Raw genomic sequence first — 19,164 nt, 5'->3', positions numbered from 1 at the left:
TTTAAAGCAATAAGCAGTGCAAGCAGAGCTAGCATGAAATTACACTAATCTCCAGAGCTTTGTAGTTATATAAGAACTCTTTGCCTATTCAGTTAATTAATGGAATATTTACAGAAGGTTTTTGAAGTTGTTATTTTTAATCAATACAAAGTTCTTTAACTGTCACATGTCCGTGGATTGTTTTGGTTATTTTATCATTAGTTAAGGCCAGAAGAATGAGGGATTTTATGTGCTTTTCTGTGTTTGTAGCTTGGCTGAAGGATGAACGGATTGTATTGTTGTGGGTGGGTTTTTTTCCCTTCAATTAAACGTCACTCCGTATTCTTTCTGACACTGCAATTACAAACATACGTGAGCAGCACCAACAACGCATGAGGCTAAATTAACAGTTTGTCATAAATTTGCTACACCAAATCTTGCAGTTTTCTGGTGTAGGCCTATTATGTTTGTAATATAGAATCTAGTGCAAGCTGGAAACCTTAGAAAGTGTTCCCATCTTATAAAGCATTGCACTGATTTAGAAGCATCCACTAAAAAAAAAATAAAAAAATTTGCTTCCTGTGCTTGGAAAAAGTGCAATATATAGTTTGACTTTTTTCTTCTTCTTCTAGTTTTCCTTTTGTATTCAGAGACGGGGATGGGATTCCTGAATTCTATTCCAAGCTCTGACACAGACTGTTATCTTCGGCAAGGGATTTAAACCTCTCTGAATTTTCTTATCCATCTGTAAAATGAAGAACAGAGTTATACAAATGATTGATGGAAAAGATCTGTAATATTAGATCATCTAGTCCCCCTTGCTGCCAGCACAGGGACGCTGGGTGTAATAACACTGAGCCTCACAAAAGTGTTTAACAAATATTGATGAATTAATTTTCAAATACCTCCAATGAAGAGTGACACAGACATGCAAAGTATTGCTGCTTCCTGCTTTATCATTCTAGATAAATCACATTAATGAGGTTGGGAAGAATAACAAAATACTAAGACTTGTTTGTATACCTTACAACGAATGCAAACAAGCTAAATAACAGTGTAGCAGTAGTTCTTTGGATTAAGTATTCATTCCCTTCTTGTCCCTTTGCTAGATGGAAACAGAATTCCGGGCCGTGTAAGCCTGCAGCAGCAGAAATGGGTGAGACACAGTCTGGGTATTAGTGTAGTTTGTTTACTGATGAAATGCCTGTTCTGTTTTCTCAAACAGAGGTATAACTGCACTGAGGGAACACTCTCTTGCCAAAAAGTAAGGCCTCACTGCTCTGTCCCAAGAAGCAGCTGCTTTGGAATTCTCTGTCTCTCCAGAACTCACACCAAGTTCAAATAAACTGAAGTGCTTAATCTCTCTCTGTGCCCCTCTTCTTCCCTCAACCCTGCATTTTATACCTCTTAAATCCCTCTCCCAAGCCTCCCCCCAGACTCCAGAGGTCTGGAAAAGATGGCTTGGCTGTTTACCCGCTTTTTGTGCATCTGCGCTGCAACACACCTCTCTGAGGGGGCCACTATTTCATGGCATCAGTAGGTCTTTCTATGAGAGCTTCATCCTAGGTGCTTATATATCAATGGCCACTGACTGTGCAAGCCACTGGCATCTTTAACCATAACCAGGGCCGGCTCCAGGCACCAGCCGACCAAGCACGTGCTTGGGGCAGCACCTGAGAAGGGGCAGCGGGGGCCGCTCGCGGTGTTTTTTTGTTGTTGTTGTTCGGCGGGGCGGTGCTCGAGGGTTTTTTCTTTTCTTTTTTTTCGGACGGGCAGCGCGGGGGATGTTTCGGCAGCACGGCACTGGGGTGGGGGAATTCAGCGGCGCGGCCTGGCGCTCGGGGGGTTTGGGCGGCCCGATGGGGGTTTGGGCGGCCCGGCGGGGGTTTGGGCGGTTCAGCACTCGGGGGGGTGGGGGGGGCGGGGGTTTGGCCAGCAAGGTGCTCCGGGGGGGGGGGTTGGGTGGCCCAGCCCGGTGCTCGCGGGGGGCGGGGGGTTGGCCAGCGCGGCGCTCCGGGGGTTTGGGCAGCCCAGCACTCAGGGGCGGGGGTTTTGGCGGCCCGGCACTGCGCTGGGGGGGGTTCGGCGGCCCGGCGCTCCGGGGGTTTGGGCAGCGTGGCGCGGCGCTGGGGGGGGGGGGTCAGCGGCGCGGCGCTGGAGGGGTAGGGGGTTGGCGGCGTGGTGCTGCGGGGCGCTGCTCTTCTTTTTTGCCTGGGGCGGTAAAAAAGTGAGAGCCAGCCCTGACCATAACCCCACTGTGCACTGCTGCCATGAACTGTTCATAACTGTTTCTCGTCAGAGGTAGTTGTGCTGCAGTCGTAGGAGAACCGATCCTAGTAAAGGGCTTTGGGATGCCTGCAGAAGTTTGGATTCAGATCAGATTCTAGATCTGATCTGCACGACTTGGGCCTGTCTCTCCTCAGCAAGAGCTATTTATGAGATGCCAGCGGTGTCTCTTCCCATTGAGATTATGGTCTTTATTTAAACAGGCCTCTTTTTACAAACTAACTTTTCAACTACAATGGTATGAAAATGTTCCATCGAAACTTTTGTCTTAAGGAAAAGTAGCCTTTTTACTAATAAAATAATAATTACAGAAATATCTTACTTAAAAAGCATTTTGGTGAAAAAAAAGTTGTTTTCTGAGGAAATTTTTCTCTCCATTTTTGTCATGACAAATACTTATTTCCTGCCAATACTATTTTTAGTGCAGCCTTTTAACTCGGGAGGAGCCACTGCTGGCAGTGAGAAAGTGCTATGTGTGAGGGTCCTGAGGTTCCTCAAGCACAAGGCCAGATAGAAGAAGCCAAGCTGGCATTCCTTTAAAGTGACAGCCCTGTCGCTTTCTTACAGCTGCTGACAGCAGTGTCAGTGAAGAAGTAGTAAAACAGGCAAGGCAAAGATAGCATTCCATATCTAGACTTTTCCAAAGCTCTAGAGTTGGTATTTTCAACTCTGGCAGAATAACAAAATAATCTTATATAAAGCCAGCCCCCGACCCTGCACTCCCCTAACGGGTTTTCTTCTGCCTATCTTGGGTGAGTGTGGGGGGGAAATGACTGAAAAAATAGACTCTTGCCCTCCAGAGATGCATTATCAAGGGACTCTCCATAGTTCTCATTCCCTCTCTCACGCCTCTGACTGTTGTCAGAGGTTCAGCCAGTCTGAGAAGTTCTGGTATCAGAGCTCTACACAGTTGGGTAGCTGTCTTCAGTCTCTCTTAGCTTAGGAGAAAAAAGAATTTTTCCTTTCATTTTAGTGGGGGGAAATCCCCCCCTTTTCATATTTTAATCTTGCTTCCCTTTTTATTCATTGGAAAAAGGTAGGGAAAATAAGTGTGTGTTTTCCCACAATTTTTTTAAATTAAATACTGTTCAAATGAGCCAGATTTACTGCGTGATCCAGATCACTCTGAAGAAGTGACCTGTCCTCATCATTTACCATGACTTGCCCAAGGCTGCATATGTAGGAAACCAGTAGCGGAGTCAGAAAGAGACTCAGAAACCCAGGAAAAGAACCCAGATTTCCTAAGAGAACAATTCTCCTTAATGGAACAGTCATTTAAAATATTGACCAGAATGCACAAAAACTCTGCATTGGCTGAAGATATAGTACATTTGAAATATGTCTCTTGAAACCTTTTAAAGATGTTAACGACCGCAGTCAGAAAATGAGTGGTGTCCTTAAACCACTGGCTAACGTTGTTGAATATCACTTCACACTTAGACAAAGCGTACTGGTCATGGTAATCCTTAACCCAACTTCATCTGCACTAGATGCTAAGTCACATTTAACTATGTTAGTTTACATTTTTAAAAACACACCATTCATTTCCTCAGTCTAGACAAAGCTTGCATAGTCCTTGAGGTCAGTCCTGACTTTGTGGGGGTGGAGGGGTGAAGAACACATGGGAAAATCTGAGCATAACATGAGAACTAAACTGACAATCCTTTCATGCCTCTGGAACCCGAAATACCATATTTTTGGTACAGGCTACTGTATATTTTAAACACCTTTTTTTCCTCACTTTTAAAACAAGCCAATCTCATCTGACATTCATCCCACAGTTTTTTTGTTTTTATTATTTTTTTAATGAAACCCTTTATTATACTCTGCACTCTGGAAATTATGAGGCTCATAAATCCTTGCTACTGTAATTCCTTCCCTGTGTGACACATGTTGCATCCTATTATAGAAACAAAGGACGCGCATGCTTCTTTATCTGTGCTATAGAACCAAGACACCGATGCTCATTGTGATGAGTGCAGACAGCAGCAGCCTCCTGCCAATTCTTCTCCTTCCGATTCATATTCACTTTGTTATGTCTAATTAGAGACCTGAAGTACAAAGAGGCTTAGGACCGCTTTACTTGCAAGCTTCTCTGCCTTTGCCTGATAGTACACCTTTTGTGCGTAACGTTTGGGGATTGTTCAGAAGCGGTTTACAGTGACAGACTGCTTTTATACTTTGCTGGCTACTGTCCATTTCATTTCCATTGTGTGTTTCATCATAGGATTCAAAGGCAGTTTGCTAAAGGATTAGGACACCCCTAATTTATAGCAAGACTTAAGTATGTGGAGGGGGCGGAGCTTTATGTTTCTTCCCTCAGATTTCCTTACCGCAGGCTTCAAATAGGCAAGGATACTATAGAAAACTGATAGTGTTTTACAGCATGGTCTCTTTTTTTCCTGGGAGCTTGCTGGATTTGGATCCAGAAGGGATACCTCTCAAATGGGACTACAAAAATGGCATTGGGTGGGTTGCTTGTCTATTGGTCATCCCAGACCCAAAGTGCAAATAAATCAACGTTTTCTGTCAGTCCTACAAACTTAATCTGGGACCTGAGAGTCAAGCTGTCTTCTTTCTTTGTAACATTATCACAGGTCATAGAGATTCTGCGGGCTGTGAATGGCCTCACAGGGACCACCTTGCTGCCTTCGGAGACATTGTGAAGGTGGAATTCCTTGAATTTCAATAACTCTCTCTGTCGATGCCCATGATGCACTAGGTGTACGCTAGGTGGGTTTGTTGGTTCTGCTGGGTTACCAGGAGTGAACCAAGTAGAAATAACTTGTTCTTGTCACCGAAGTCCGCAGGCGTGACTCTGAATACACACTGGGGCGTGTGTAGGGGGAGATCTCCTGCAGCTACATCTGTATAAAAGCAGTGCAATGGAGTGGGGAATCCGGATCCAATCTGTTCAGAAATATGATGCCATTTCTGCAGTTAGTTATTGGGTGAGCCCCACTTTAAATGGAGATTGTAAAATATATTTAAAAAACTCTGCAGTTTAGAATTTTCAAAGCTTTTTAAGGGCAAAAGGATGCTCCCCCTCTCTACAACTGGGGTGTTGTCACACTTGGAACACCACCTTCAGATCTGGCTCCCTCATTACCAGAAAGATAGTGACAAATTGTGGGTGCTCAAGGAAGAGCAATGAGAAGGGGCTGGAGGGGTTGATTTTTGTGAGGTGGTCTTAACAGGGTTTGTTTTGGCTGGGATCTAAAAACCTAAGCACAGATGTCCATGGCAAACCCTCCTGGTTCCATCTCCTTCTCCCTTACCCACCCCCAGCCCCAGTGACTGGGACTGCCATTCTGAACTGCTGGCATCCTGCCTCTTAGGCTTGGTAGGAGCTTCTTGTGCTATGGGGCAAGACCACTAAGGGGGCAGGAGAAGTTCTGCCACTTAATGCCACTGTCACAAGTGGCTGGGACTGATGTTACCTGGGATAGGTTTATAAAAACTAGGACATGGCCTGGCCTTCTGATGGGACTCTAACAGGCAAAGAAGGCCCCTAATGCAGCAGGGGCAGGGAATGGAGGATGGGACCCACATACAAATTTCAGAGACTTGGGGCTAGAGATCTTAGTTTTACAAGCTCACCTGGTAGGCTACAAAGCACATTAGACGTTCTAGCCCCCTCAGTAAAACTATCACCTTTTTCTTGATATAGCTGGGCTAGCCCTCTACTGAGCTATTGAACAAGTCCATTTTCTTCCTTAAATGAGCACGTAGCTAGGTGAATGCCTGCTCCAGCCCTGACGGGGTGGGAAAAGCCCTGCAGAGGGCTGTGGCTGGGGAAGGGAGCAAAACTCCGGCTGATTGGGGAAGTAGCTGCAGCTGGGGCCATGCCCCAAACAGAGCAACTCAGCCTTATAAGAAGGCCAGGGTAGCCAGAAGCTCAGGAGTCTCCCTCTGACAGGAGAGAGAGACGGGCCTGGCTGCAGGGAGCTCACCCGGGGACCTAGAGTGAGGCAGGGCTGGGGAAAGGCCTTGGGGGCTGGGAAGTCTGAGGCCAGCAACTCCCCAGGCTGCAGGGCCTGATATTAGGCCCATATAGGTATTGGGGTTGCAGAGGGGCAGCCTGAGGGTGGGTAAAGGCAGCCAGTCCAAACCCCTTGTTGCCTGTGATGATTGGCTGATAGACTGCAGTCTGCCCCAGGACGTGGGGGCTAGATGGTGACTGGCAGTAGCCATAACTGAGGTGACATTGAGATAGGGGGTGGGGGTTCCCCTGGGTGGGGAGACTCAGAGAGAAAGTGGGATACTGCCAGGGGGACAGCACCCAAGCCAAGGGCACTGGGGGGGACACAGGGGCCAATGACAGGCAGGACACCTGGCCTGCAGAGGGCGCTCTGACTACTGGTGAGCTAATTCCCGAGATGACCAGCAGGAGGCGCCGCAGGGGTGAGTCCACACCTGATTACAGAGCAGTTTCCGTTTTAGCTTTACTTTCTGCCAGTGAAGTCACTCACAATTCCACTATATACCTTGATGAGGTTCCCGTCACATTCTGTCTGGCAGTGAGCCAGGGATCAGGTGTTGCACTGAATGCCAGGAATACATTGTCTCAAGGCTTTTGATGAAACCAAGCCTATAGCATTTGAAAGGGTCCGTACACACTACATAACTTTGCCTATAAAGATTGCTTGTCACACTTGCCATAGGAAGCAGCAGATCCGGGTATGGACTGGAACCAGAGCGGCAGTGTGTTTGTGTAGCTGGGACTTGCATATTGTGTATATTCAGTAAACCCAATGATTTGGCCCTTGCTGTACTTGGCTGGTTCCTTCATACTGTGTGTGTTATGTAAAGAACAGAAGATGCATCTCCCCTCTCCAATCAGCTCAAGAAAGCTTGAGTGAGGGGTTTTGAGGCAACTCCATCAACCATTAACCCTTCCCCTCCTGAATTTAGCCAGGGGACAAGCCTGCTTGCCTTGCCTAAGAGGCTGTGCGTATCTTATGCAGGATCAGGCTAGAAGTTTTACAGTGATACCACCTCAGCCAGCCAACCTGGTCTGTATGGGAGTAGTCATCAGAAATCAACAAAATTAACATTAACCTGTTTCAGTTGTTAGGCTTTGAGACCTTAGTCCTACATAAGAACATAAGCCTGGCACTACTGGGTCAGCCCAAAGGTCCATCTAGTCCAGTATCCTGTCTTCCAACAGTGGCTAGTGCCAAGTGCCCCAGAGGGAATGAACAGAACAGATAATCATCAAGTGATCCATCCCCTGTCACTCATTCCCAGCTTCTGGGAAACAGAGACTAGGGACACTATGCCTGCCCATCCTAGCTAATAGTCATTGATGGACCTATCCTCCATGAATGTATCTAATTCTTTTTTGAACACTGTTATGGTCTTGGCCTTCACAACATCCTCTGGCAAGGAGTTCCACAGGTTGACTGTGTGCTATGTGAAGAAATACTTCCTTTTTATTTGTTTTAAACCTACTGCCTATTAATTTCATTTGGTGACCCCTAGTTCTTGTGTTATGAAAAGTAATAAACACTTCCTTATCTACTTTCTCTACACCAGTCATGATTTTATAGACCTCAATCATATATCCCCTTAGCCGTCTCTTTTCCAAGCTGAAAAGTCCCAGTCTTATTAATCTCTCCTCATACAGAAGCTGTTTCATACCCCTAATCATTTTCTGAACCTTTTTCAATTCCAATTTTGAGATGGGGCGACCACATCTGCACACAGTATTCAAGATGTGGGCGTACCATGGATTTATATAGAGGCAACATGATATTTTCTATCCTATTATCTATCCCTTTCTTAATTATTCCCAGCATTCTGTTTGCTTTTTTGACTGCCGCTGCACATTGAGTGGATGTTTTCAGAGAACTATCCACAATGACTCCAAGATCTCTTTCTTGAGTGGAAACAGCTAATTTAGACCCAATAATTTTATATGTATAGTTGGGATTGTACTTTCCAATGTGCATTACTTTGCATTTATCAAAATTAAATTTACCTGCCATTTTGTTGTCCAGTCACCCAGTTTTGAGAGATCCTTTTGTAGCTCTTCGCAATCTACCTGGGTCTTAACTATCTTTATTAATTTTGTATCAGCTGCAAATTTTGCCACCTCACTGTTTACCCCTTTTCCAGATCATTTATGAATATGTTGAATAGGACCAGTCCCAGAACAGACCCCCGGGGGACACCACTATTTACCCCTCTCCGTTCTGAAAACTGACTATTTATACCTACCCTTTGTTTCCTATCTTTTAACCAGTTGCCAATCCATGAGAGCACCTTCCCTCTTATCCCATGACAGCTTACTTTGCATAAGAGCCTTTGGTGAGGGACCTTGTCAAAGGCTTTCTGAAAATCTAAGTACGCTATATCCACTGGATCCCCTTGGTCCACATGCTTGTTGACCTCCTCAAAGAATTCTAGTAGATTGGTGAGGCATGATTTCCCTTTACTAAAACCATATTGACTCTTCCTCGAAAAATTATGTTCATCTATATGTCTTACAATAGTGCTCTTTATTATGTTGTGGAAGCAGAGCAAGAACTGACAGGAAGGGGATGCAATGTATTAGTTTGTTAGCAAGAGTTATGCTAACTGTAACCCTAATAACGAACTGTAATGCATTGCATCCCCTTCCTGTCAGTTCTGTCTCTGCTTCCACAATAGTTTCAACCAGTTTGCCCGGTACTGAAGTCAAGCTTACAGGCCTGTAATTGCTGGGATCACCTCTGGAGCCCTTTTTAAAAATTGGTGTCACATTAGCTATCCTCCAGTCATCTGGTACAGAAGCTGATTTACATGATAGGTTACAGACTATAGTTAGTAGTTCTGCAATTTCACATTTGAGTTCCTTCAGAACTCTTGGGTGAATACCATCTGGTCCAAGTGACTTATTGCTGTTCAATTTATCAATTTGTTCCAAAACCTCCTCTGACACCTCAATCTGGGACAGTTTGTCACCTAAAAAGAATGGCTCAGGTTTGGGAATCTCCCTCACCTCCTCAGCCATGAAGACCAATGCAAAGAATTCATTTAGTTTCTCTGCAATGGCCTTATCCTGGAATGCTCCTTTAGCACCTCGATCGTCCAGTGTCCCCACTGGTTGTTTAGCAGGCTTTCTACTTCTGATGTACTTAGAAAAAAAAATTTGCTATTACTTTTTGTGTCTTTGGCTTACTGTTCCTCAAATTCTTTTTTGGCCTTCCTAATTGTATTTTTACACTTCATTTGCCAGTGTTTATGCTCCTTTCTATTTTCCTCACTAGGATTTAACTTCCACTTTTTAAAGGATGCCTTTTTGCCTCTCATTGCTTCTTTTACTTTGTTGTTTAGCCACGGTGGCTCTTTTTTGGTTCTCTTACTATTTTTTAATTTGGGGTGTACATTTAAGTTGAACCTCTATTATGGTGTCTTTTAAAAGTTTCCATGCGGTTTGCAGAGATTTCACTTTTGGCGCTGTACCTTTTAATTTCTGTTTAACTAACCTCCTCATTTTTGTGTAGTTCCCCTTTCTGAAATTAAATTCTACAATGTTGAGCGACTGTGGTGTTTTTCATGCCACAGAGATATTAAATTATGGTCACTATGACCAAGCGGTCCAGCTATATTCACCTCTTGGACCAGATCATGTGCTCCACTTAGGACTAAATCAGTAATTGTCAAGAAACTTTATCTCTGCATCCTGTCCTGAAGTGACATGTACCCAGTCAATATGGGGATAATTGAAATCCCCCATTATTATTATTGAGTTATTTATTTTAATAGACTCTCGAATCTCCCCGAGCATTTCACAGTCACTATCACCATCCTGGTCAGGTGGTCGGTAATATATCCTTACCACTATATTCTTCTTATTAGAAGATGGAATTCCTATCCATAGAGATTCTATGGTACAGTTTGATTCATTGACTATTTTTACTTCATTTGATTCTATGCTCTTTCAAATATAGTGCTACTCCCCCACCAGCACGACCTATTCTGTCCTTCTGATATATTTTGTACCCTGGTATTACTGTATCCCATTGATTATCCTCATTCCACCAAGTTTCTGTGATGCCTTGTGACAAAGTTCCTCCTCTATCTTGGTGGGTCCTGTGCTTATTGGCGGATTTTCTTGCCGCAGAGATTCACCATGTGGGTTGGGGAACAGCCCAGAGACCTTCCCCTCTGGAAGAACCCACAGTCCAGGTCAATTGGGAGGTTTGGGGGGAACCCGGGCCCGCCCTCTACTCCGGGTTCCAGCCCTGTGGACTGCAGCTGTCTATAGTGCCTCCTGTAACAGCTGCATGACAGCTACAACTCCCTGGGCTACTTCCCCATGGCTTCCTCCAAACACCTTCCTTATTCTCACCACAGAACCTTCCTCCTGGTGTCTGATAACGCTTCTGCTCCTCAGTCCTCCAGCAGCACACTCTCCGCTCCTTGCGCCTCTTGCTCCCAGCTCCTCACACTCATACCACAAACTGAAGTGAGCTCCTTTTAAAATCCAGGTGCCTTGATTAGCCTGCCTTAATTGATTCTAGCAGCTTCTTAATTGGCTTCAGGTGTCCTAATTAGCCTGCCTGCCTTAACTGGTTCTAGCAGGTTCCTAATTACTCTAGTGCAGCCCCTGCTCTGGTCACTCAGGGAACAGAAAACTACTCATCCAGTGACCAGTATATTTGCCCTCTACCAGACTCCTGTACCCCACTGGTCTGGGTCTGTCACATGCCTATTATTATCAATATCCTCATTTAATACACGGCACTCTAGTTCACCCATTTTATTATTTAGACTTCTAGCATTGGTATATAAGCACTTTAAAAACTTGTCTCCTTTTAGCTGTCTGCCATTACTTGATGTAAATGAATGGGACTCTTTTTTTTATTTGACTTTCTGATCAGACCCTGCCTGTATTTTACCATTTTCCATCCTCTTGTCCTCACTAGGACATAGAGATTCTCTATTAATAGATCCTCCCCTAAGGGATGTCCGAACCACATGCTCCTCCGCCCCTATCGGCTTTCCTTCAGCCCTTAATTTAAAAACTGCTCTATGACCTTTTTAATTTTAAGTGCCAGCAATCTAGTTCCATTTTGGTTTAGGTGGAGCCCATCCTTCCTATGTAGGCTCCCCCTTTCCCAAAAGTTTGCCCAGTTCCTAATAAATCTAAACCCCTGCTCCTCCCATCACCATCGTCTCATCCACCCATTTAGACTCTGCAGTTCTGCCTGTCTAGCTGGCCTTGTGCGTGGAACTGGGAGCATCTCACAGAATGCTACCATGGAGGTCCTGGACTTCAATCTCTTACCTAGCAGCCTAAATTTGGCCTCTGGGACTTCTCTCCTATCCTTCCCTATGTCATTGGTACCTACGTGTACCACAACCACCGGCTCCTCCCCAGCACTACACATAAATTTATCTAGATGTCTCGAGAGATCCGCAACCTTCGCACCAGGCAGGCAAGTCAACCATGCGGTTCTCCCAGTCATCGCAAACCCAGCTGTCTGTTTCTAATGATCGAATCACCCATTACTAATACCTGTCTCTTTCTAATAGCTGGAGTTCCCTCCCCCGGAGGGGTATCCTCAGTGCGAGAGGATATCACAACATCATCTGGAAGGAGGGTCCCAACTATGGGATTGTTTCCCTCTGCTCTCCTTCCCTGGGACTTTCATCCTCCTCAACAGCATAGAGACTGTCAGACCCAGGGTAGGACCGTTCTACTGTGTCCCAGAAAGTCTCATCTATGTACCTCTCTGTCTCCCTCAGCTCCTCGAGTTCAGCTTCTCTGGTCTCCAAAGGCCGTACACGGTCTCTGAGGGCCAGGAGCTCCTTGCACCGAATGCACACACATACCACCTGTCCATAGGGCAGGTAATCATACATGCTGCATTGGGTGCAATAAATTGGGTAACCCCCACTCTGTTGCTGGACTTCTGCCTGCATTCTCTTTTTAGTCCTGCAGCTGGTTCCTTTGTCGTTGTTTTGTTTATATCAAGGGGGTGTTTTTTGGCTTTTAAGTTTTTAAAGAATGTTTAATTCTAGCCCCTGCTCCCACTCCCCCTTTAGACTCCCTCACAAAATTCCCCTGTTAGCTGCTCCTGTTTGCTAGCTCTTCTGGTCACTTAGGAGCAGGCTTTTTAAAGCCCTGATCTCTCTGAGTAGCCCCGCCTTCTGGTTAAGCGTTGATAGGTGCTAAAAGGCTTAGGGATCACAGCCTTGTTAAGAAGCTGTCAGCCTTGCCTAGCACACACACGGTCAGCACACGGTCCCCCAAACACGGTCCTATTCTAATTAATACAGCATTAGGGATCTCTTTATGGGGATTCTCCTCTGAAACGCTCATCATGGGTACCAAGGGTCCCCAGTGAGGCCATCATCTGGTAATTAACTTTGTTGATACATGTTAAAAGCACAGTTGACTTTGAAGCAAGAAGCTTAAGCTGACCGATACAATCAGTTCTCTCTCAGGAAAATGTCATCTGTGCTGTAAAAACCCTTTGATTTATAACTATCTTGGCTGCACAGCTAAATGAAATAAATGCAGCGCCCAGTGCTTGCTGTGCTGCACTGTAAATAAATCAGTGTGCAGTCACTGTGATCAGAGAACACTCTTCCCTCTTCCCCCACCATGCTCTGTTCTGCACCCAATTTTGCAACCCGGGTAACTATCCATTGTAAGCCAAAGTCTGGGCCAGATCAGCCCCTCCAAGGAAAAATACTCAAGCTGAGGCTCCGAAAACTCCACGAGGTTCTCCCTCCTACAAGGGACAGAGAGCCAGAGGAGCCAGTGGGCACCCATGGTGACATAAGGGTCCACTTGTGTAGAGTCACTTGCAGGCTGGATGGGTACAGAGGGAGGATGGTGCAGTGGTTGGAGCATTAGAGTGGGCCTTGTGAGAACTTGGTTTAGTTCCTGGCTCTGCCACAGATTTCTCATGTGGCCTTGGGCGAGTCACTTAGGGTACATCTACAAGGCAAGGAGAAACCTGCAGCGGTGATTCTTGGAGTCCGGGGCTATTGACTTGGACTCGCTCGCCGATGATAAAAATAGCTGTGTAGACGCTCCGGCTGGAGCTCAGGCTCTGAAGCCCAAGGAAGGCTAGCCCGAATCTGTAGATCGGGGTTCTGAGAGTCGCTGTGGCGGGTTTCCGCTTGTCATGTAGCGGTACCGTTAGTCTCTCTGTGCCTCTGCTTTCACATCTTTAAAATAGGGATAAATTAATAACACTTCCCTACCTCACAGCAGGGCTGGCAGGATACGGACATTAAAGATTGTGACATGCTCAGAGATCCTGATAAAGGAGTCCATAGTAGTGCCTTAGAATAGATTTAGTGACCAGCGGAGAGAACTGCAGTTGGAAAAATTGGGAGTGTCATACCAGATTGAATGCCAGGTTTGGTTTGTTTTTTCTGTGGCTTGGCCTCTTTAAAAAACAGCAAGTCCCAGAGACCTCCACAGAGCACAGGACCATTTTAACCAGCTAGAACTCATGTTCCTCATAACTTAACCAAGGACCTGTAATCAAACTTTACATTTCCCAGCCTGCTTAATATTAAATGAATACAAGTGAAAAATGCAAAAGTAAAGCCTGCTCTTGAATGCAAGGATATGCAATCAAAGAAAGTGAGGGAATGGTTTAAACAAACACTTAACATTCTAGTGGGGAAAGTCTTGGGGTCTGATTCTGCTCTGCTCTTTACACTGGAGTAACTCCACAGAAGAGAATGGAGTCACATCGGTGTCAAACCAGCGCTGTGTGAGAAGAGAATCATGCCCTCAGATTCTGGACACAAACAAAAAGATTTGTTCAGAGAGCAGCACTGAAAAACAAGCGCTGCGTAAAAAATCAAAATGTTAATTTAATATCAAATCTCTCTCTACCACGACTGGCTATTGATTTTATACACACACTCAGGAGTGAACATTTGCTGCACTGATAAAAATTTTCCAAAACATACATACTCCATCAAGCTGAAAGTCTCAAGCGTCAAAGCTCCTGTTTCTGAGCTGTGTTTGAAAGGCATGAATCTTTAAGGATCAACCAAGCATTGACATGGAACAGAAGCAGAAGCCCTGAAACCTCAAATGACCAGCTGGCTGGATTTAAATAAACTTAAAAAGCTTCTCTTCAGCTCCCAGTAAACAAGGAACCTGAACAGATAAATATTCTACAAGCAGCATCTTTATTACCATAGCTATAGTTCTTAGCTTTCTGGGTCATACCTGTGTTTAAATTGGGGTGGGGAGAAGGACATGGAATGTTGTATATGCAAGCTGGTTGAATTTTTTTACCCCTGCATGGGAAATTTTAACTGCACAAAAAAGCTGAAACTATTTGACTGAACCAATTTTGAGACCTTTTCCACTCTGCTTATCCAGAACATCATGTCCAGTTCTGGGGAAATACTTCATCCAGTTCTCTGGAATCCAAAAACCTCAGTTCAGCTCCAGCTCCTCACTCAGGTTACTTTGTTAAGCATGTAACAGCTCTTTGCTTATGCTGGCCAGGCCCAGATGCAGGGGGGTTTAGGTACAGGGTGATACCGCGGCTCCAATTTATGTTATACATCTCTCCTAGCTACTAACATCTATACTTGCATTAAAGAGCAATCCCTTCGCAGAGTGCATAGGGACCAATCGCTTTGCAGATTGCATAAGGCAAGCTTATCAATTCAGGGTGCTTCTCCCTAGTTTGTTTACAGTGAACATACCCCACAATAGTAAACTTACTTAGTTTCTGCCCCCCTTATTTACTATAAACATATTCTCAATTGTTTGTTGTTTAAGAAATTACTTGTTCAGTCTTGGTCAACAGTTTCTTGTTCAGGCATGTCTTGACTTAACTTGGGCCTGCAAGCCAAACCTACAGCCAAACCTTTGGTTTGGAATCATAGAAGATTAGGGTTGGAAGAGACCTCAGGAGGTCATCTAGTCCAACCCCCTGCTCAAAGCAGGACCAGCACCAACTAAATCATCCCAGACAGGGCTTTGTCAAGCCGGGCCTTAAAAACCTCTAAGAAAGGAGATTCCACCACCTCCCTAGGTAACCCATTCCAGTGCTTCACCACCCTCTAGTGAAATAGTGTTTCCTAATATCCAACCTGGACCTCCCCCACTGCAACTTGAGACCATTGCTCCTTGTTCTGTCATCTGCCACCACAGAGAACAGCCGAGCTCCATCCTCTTTGGAACCCCCCTTCAGGTAGTTGAAGGCTGCTATCAAATCTCCTCTCATTCTTCTCTTCTGCAAACTAAATAACCACAGTTCCCTGAGCCTCTCCTCATAAGTCATGTGCCCCAGCCCCCTAAACATTTTTGTTGCCCTCCACTGGACCCTCCAATTTGTCCACATCTCTTCTGTAGTGGGGGGACCAAAACTGGACACAATACTCCAGGTGTGGCCTCACCAGTGCCGAATAGAGGGGAATAATCACTTCCCTCGCTCTGCTGGCAATGCTCCTATTAATACAGCCCAATATGCCATTGGCCTTCTTGGCAACAAGGGCACACTGCTGACTCATATCCAGCTTCTCATCCACTGTAATCCCCAGATCCTTTTCTACAGAACTGCTACTTAGCCAGTTGGTCCCCAGCCTGTAGCGGTGCATGGGATTCTTCCCTCCTAAATGCAGGACTCTGCACTTGTCCTTGTTGAGCCTCGTCAGATTTCTTTTGGCCCAATCCTCTAATTTGTCTAAGTCACTCTGGACCCTATCCTTACCCTCCAGCGTATCTACCTCTCCCCCCAGTTTAGTGTCATCTGCGAACTTGCTGAGGGTGCAATTCATCCCATCCTCCAGATCATTAATAAAGATTTGAACAAAACCAGCCCCAGGACCAACCCCTTGGGCACTCCGCTTGATACCGGCTGCCAACTAGATATCGAGCCGTTGATCACTACCCGTTGAGCCTGACAATCTAGCCAGCTTTCTATCCACCTAATAGTCCATTCATCCAATCCATACTTCTTTAACTTGCTGGCAAGAATGCTGTGGGAGTCTATATCAAAAGCTTTGCTAAAGTCAAGATATATCCCATCCACTGCTTTCCCCATATCCACAGAGCCAGTTATCTCATCATAGAAGGCAATCAGGTTGGTCAGGCATGACTTGGCCTTGGTGAATCCATGTTGACTGTTCCTGATCACCTTCCTCTCCAAGTGCTTCAAAATGGATTCCTTGAGGACCTGCTCCATGATTTTGCTGGGGACTGAAGTGAGGCTGGAGTTCCCCAGGTTCTTTTCTTCCCTTTTTTAAATATGGGCACTGTATTTGTCTTTTTCCAATCATCCGGGACCTCCCCCGATCACCATGAATTTTCAAAGATAATGGTCAATGACTCTGCAATCACATCAGCCTACTCCCTCAGCACCCTTGGATACAGTAGATCTGCACGTCCAGCTTTTCTAAATAGTCCTTAACCTGTTCTTTCACCCACTGAGGGCTGCTCACCTCCTCCCCAGATTGTGTTGCCAAGTGCAGCAATCTGGGAGCTGATCCTGTCTGTGAAGCCCGAGGCAAGAAAAGCATTGAGTCCTTCAGCTTTTTTCCACATCTGTCACTGTTGCCTCCCGCATTCAGTTAAGGTCCTACACTTTCCCTGACCACCTTCTTGTTGCTAACATACATGTAGAAACCCTTCTTGTTACTCTTCACATCCCTTGCTATTTTTAATACTTCTATTTATTTAATTTTGCTAGTTGCAACTCCAATTGTGCCTTGGACTTCCTGGTTACACCCCTGCATGCTCTAGCAATATTTTTATACTCCTCCCTAGTCATCTGTCCAAGTTTCCACTTCTTTTAAGCTTCCTTTTTGAGTTTAAGCTCACTGAAGATTTCACTGTTAAGCCAAGCCAGCCGCCTGCCATATTTGTTATTTTTTCTGGACATCGGGATGGTTTGTTCCTGCACTCTCAATAAGGATTCTTTAAAATACAACCAGCTCTCCTGGACTCCTTTCCCCCTCATATTAGCCTCCCAGGGGATCCTGCCCATCAGTTCCCTAAGGGAGTCTAAGTCTGCTTTTCCGAAGTTCATGGTCCGTATTTTGCTACTCTCCTGTCTTCCTTTTATCAGGATCCTGAACTCAACCATCTCATGGTCACTGCTGCCTAGGTTGCCACCCACTTCTACTTCCCCTACCAATTCTTCCCTGTTTGTAAGCATCAGATCAAGAGGAGCACAGCCCCTAGTTGGTTCCTCCAGCACTTGTACCAGGAAGTTGTCCCCAACACTCTCCAAAAACTTCCTGGATTGTCTGTGCGTTGCTCTCCCAGCAGATGTCAGGGTGATTGAAGGCCTCTATTAGAACCAGGGCCTGTGATCTGGAAACTTCAGTTAGTTGTCTGAAGAAAGCCTCGTCTACCTCATCCTTCTGATCCGGTGGCCTGTAGCACGCGCCCACGATGACATCACCCTTGTTGCTCTCACTCTAAACTTAACTCAAAGACTCTCAACAGGCTTTTCTCCAGTTTCATACTGAAGCTCTGAGCAATCATACCACTCTCTTACATACAATGCAACTCCGCCACTGCAGGAAATACCACTGCAGTACTTCATGGGAGTTGTAGTTGGGGGCATCTAATACTCCTCTGTAGGCCAGATTCCTCAGTCAGTCTCCTAGCCCGTGGTGCATTGCTTCCTGTCAACATTTCCCTGTGGAAAGTTCTGCAAAAATGAGAGTTTTGTTTTCACAGAAATTTTCTGATGACAATTTTGACTCTTCAACAAAAAAAAGGCAAACCCCAAACCATTGCAGCCGAAACCCTAAATATTTTGATTCCAAAATGCCTCTGTGGTACCTCTTAGGAGTAGCAGCTTAGTGGCCTCATGCTCCCGCTCTGCTGTATAGCCCGGGCTCCTCCACGCGCCTCATGGCAGAGTCGGACCTTAGGTTCCAGTGCTTGTTTAGGCTTTGTTAGTCTCTGGCTTGCTCACTGTGTGACCTCTGGCTGTGTGTGTGCTGAGTATGTTGCTGGCCAGGAGTGGGGGTGGAGATATTTGCTAAAGAGTGTGGCTCACGCAGGGCTAGAACCTCCCTTTAGACCAGCCCTGAGAAATGGGTGGCACATAAGCCTCACCTCCACATGTGTCATGGTGACTCGTTGAATTTCTTCCTTGTTTCCTCTTTGCCTTCAGCAGGCAGTTACTTAGTGGTGGCCTACACCAGCAGCAACTCCCTACATCCCTTCCCCTCAGCGCTAGCCTAGCTGTTCTAACCCACTGGGGATGGGGGTGGAGCCAAGGCTCTACCCATTCTTCACTCCTCCCACATCACCCGTTCCAGGCAGGGCCGGCTCTAGCTTTTTTGCTGCCCCAAGCAGCAAAAAAAAGCGCCGCACTCTGAGCCCCCCCAACCGCGCGCTGCGCTGCCGGAACCCCCCCCAGAGCGCCACCCCCCCGCCGAGGCGAGCGCCGCCGGACTTCCCCGCCCCAGCGCCGAGCCCCGCGCTGCCCCCCCCCCCCCGCCGGAGCTCGCCGAGCACCGCCGGAACCCCCCCCCCAGAGCGCCGCGTGCCGGAGCCTGCCCCCCCACCGTGCCAAGCACCGCCAGCCCCCCCCCCCCAGCGCCGAGCCCCGCGCTGCCCCCCCCCCCGCCGGAGCCCGCCTCCCGCCGAGCGCCGCCGGAACCCCCCCCAGAGCTCCGCGTGCTGGAGCCTGCCCCTCCCGCCGTGCCCAGCGCCGAGACCCGCACTGCCCCCCCGCACCAGAGCCCGCCCCCCCCGCCGAGCGCCGCCGGAACCCCCCCCCAGAGCACCGCGTGCTGGAGCCTGCCCCCCCCGCCATGCCCAGCGCCGAGACCCGCGCTGCCCCCCCGCACCAGAGCCCGCCCCCCCCCGCCGAGCGCCGCCGGAACCCCCCCCAGAGCACTGCCGGAGCCCGCCAAGCGCCGCACCGCCGGAGCGCCCACCCCCGCAGAATGCCA

The sequence above is a fragment of the Malaclemys terrapin genome, chromosome 11, assembly GCF_027887155.1.
Source record: "Malaclemys terrapin pileata isolate rMalTer1 chromosome 11, rMalTer1.hap1, whole genome shotgun sequence".
Taxonomy (NCBI): Eukaryota; Metazoa; Chordata; order Testudines; family Emydidae; genus Malaclemys; species Malaclemys terrapin.
This window is presented reverse-complemented; position numbering follows the sequence as displayed.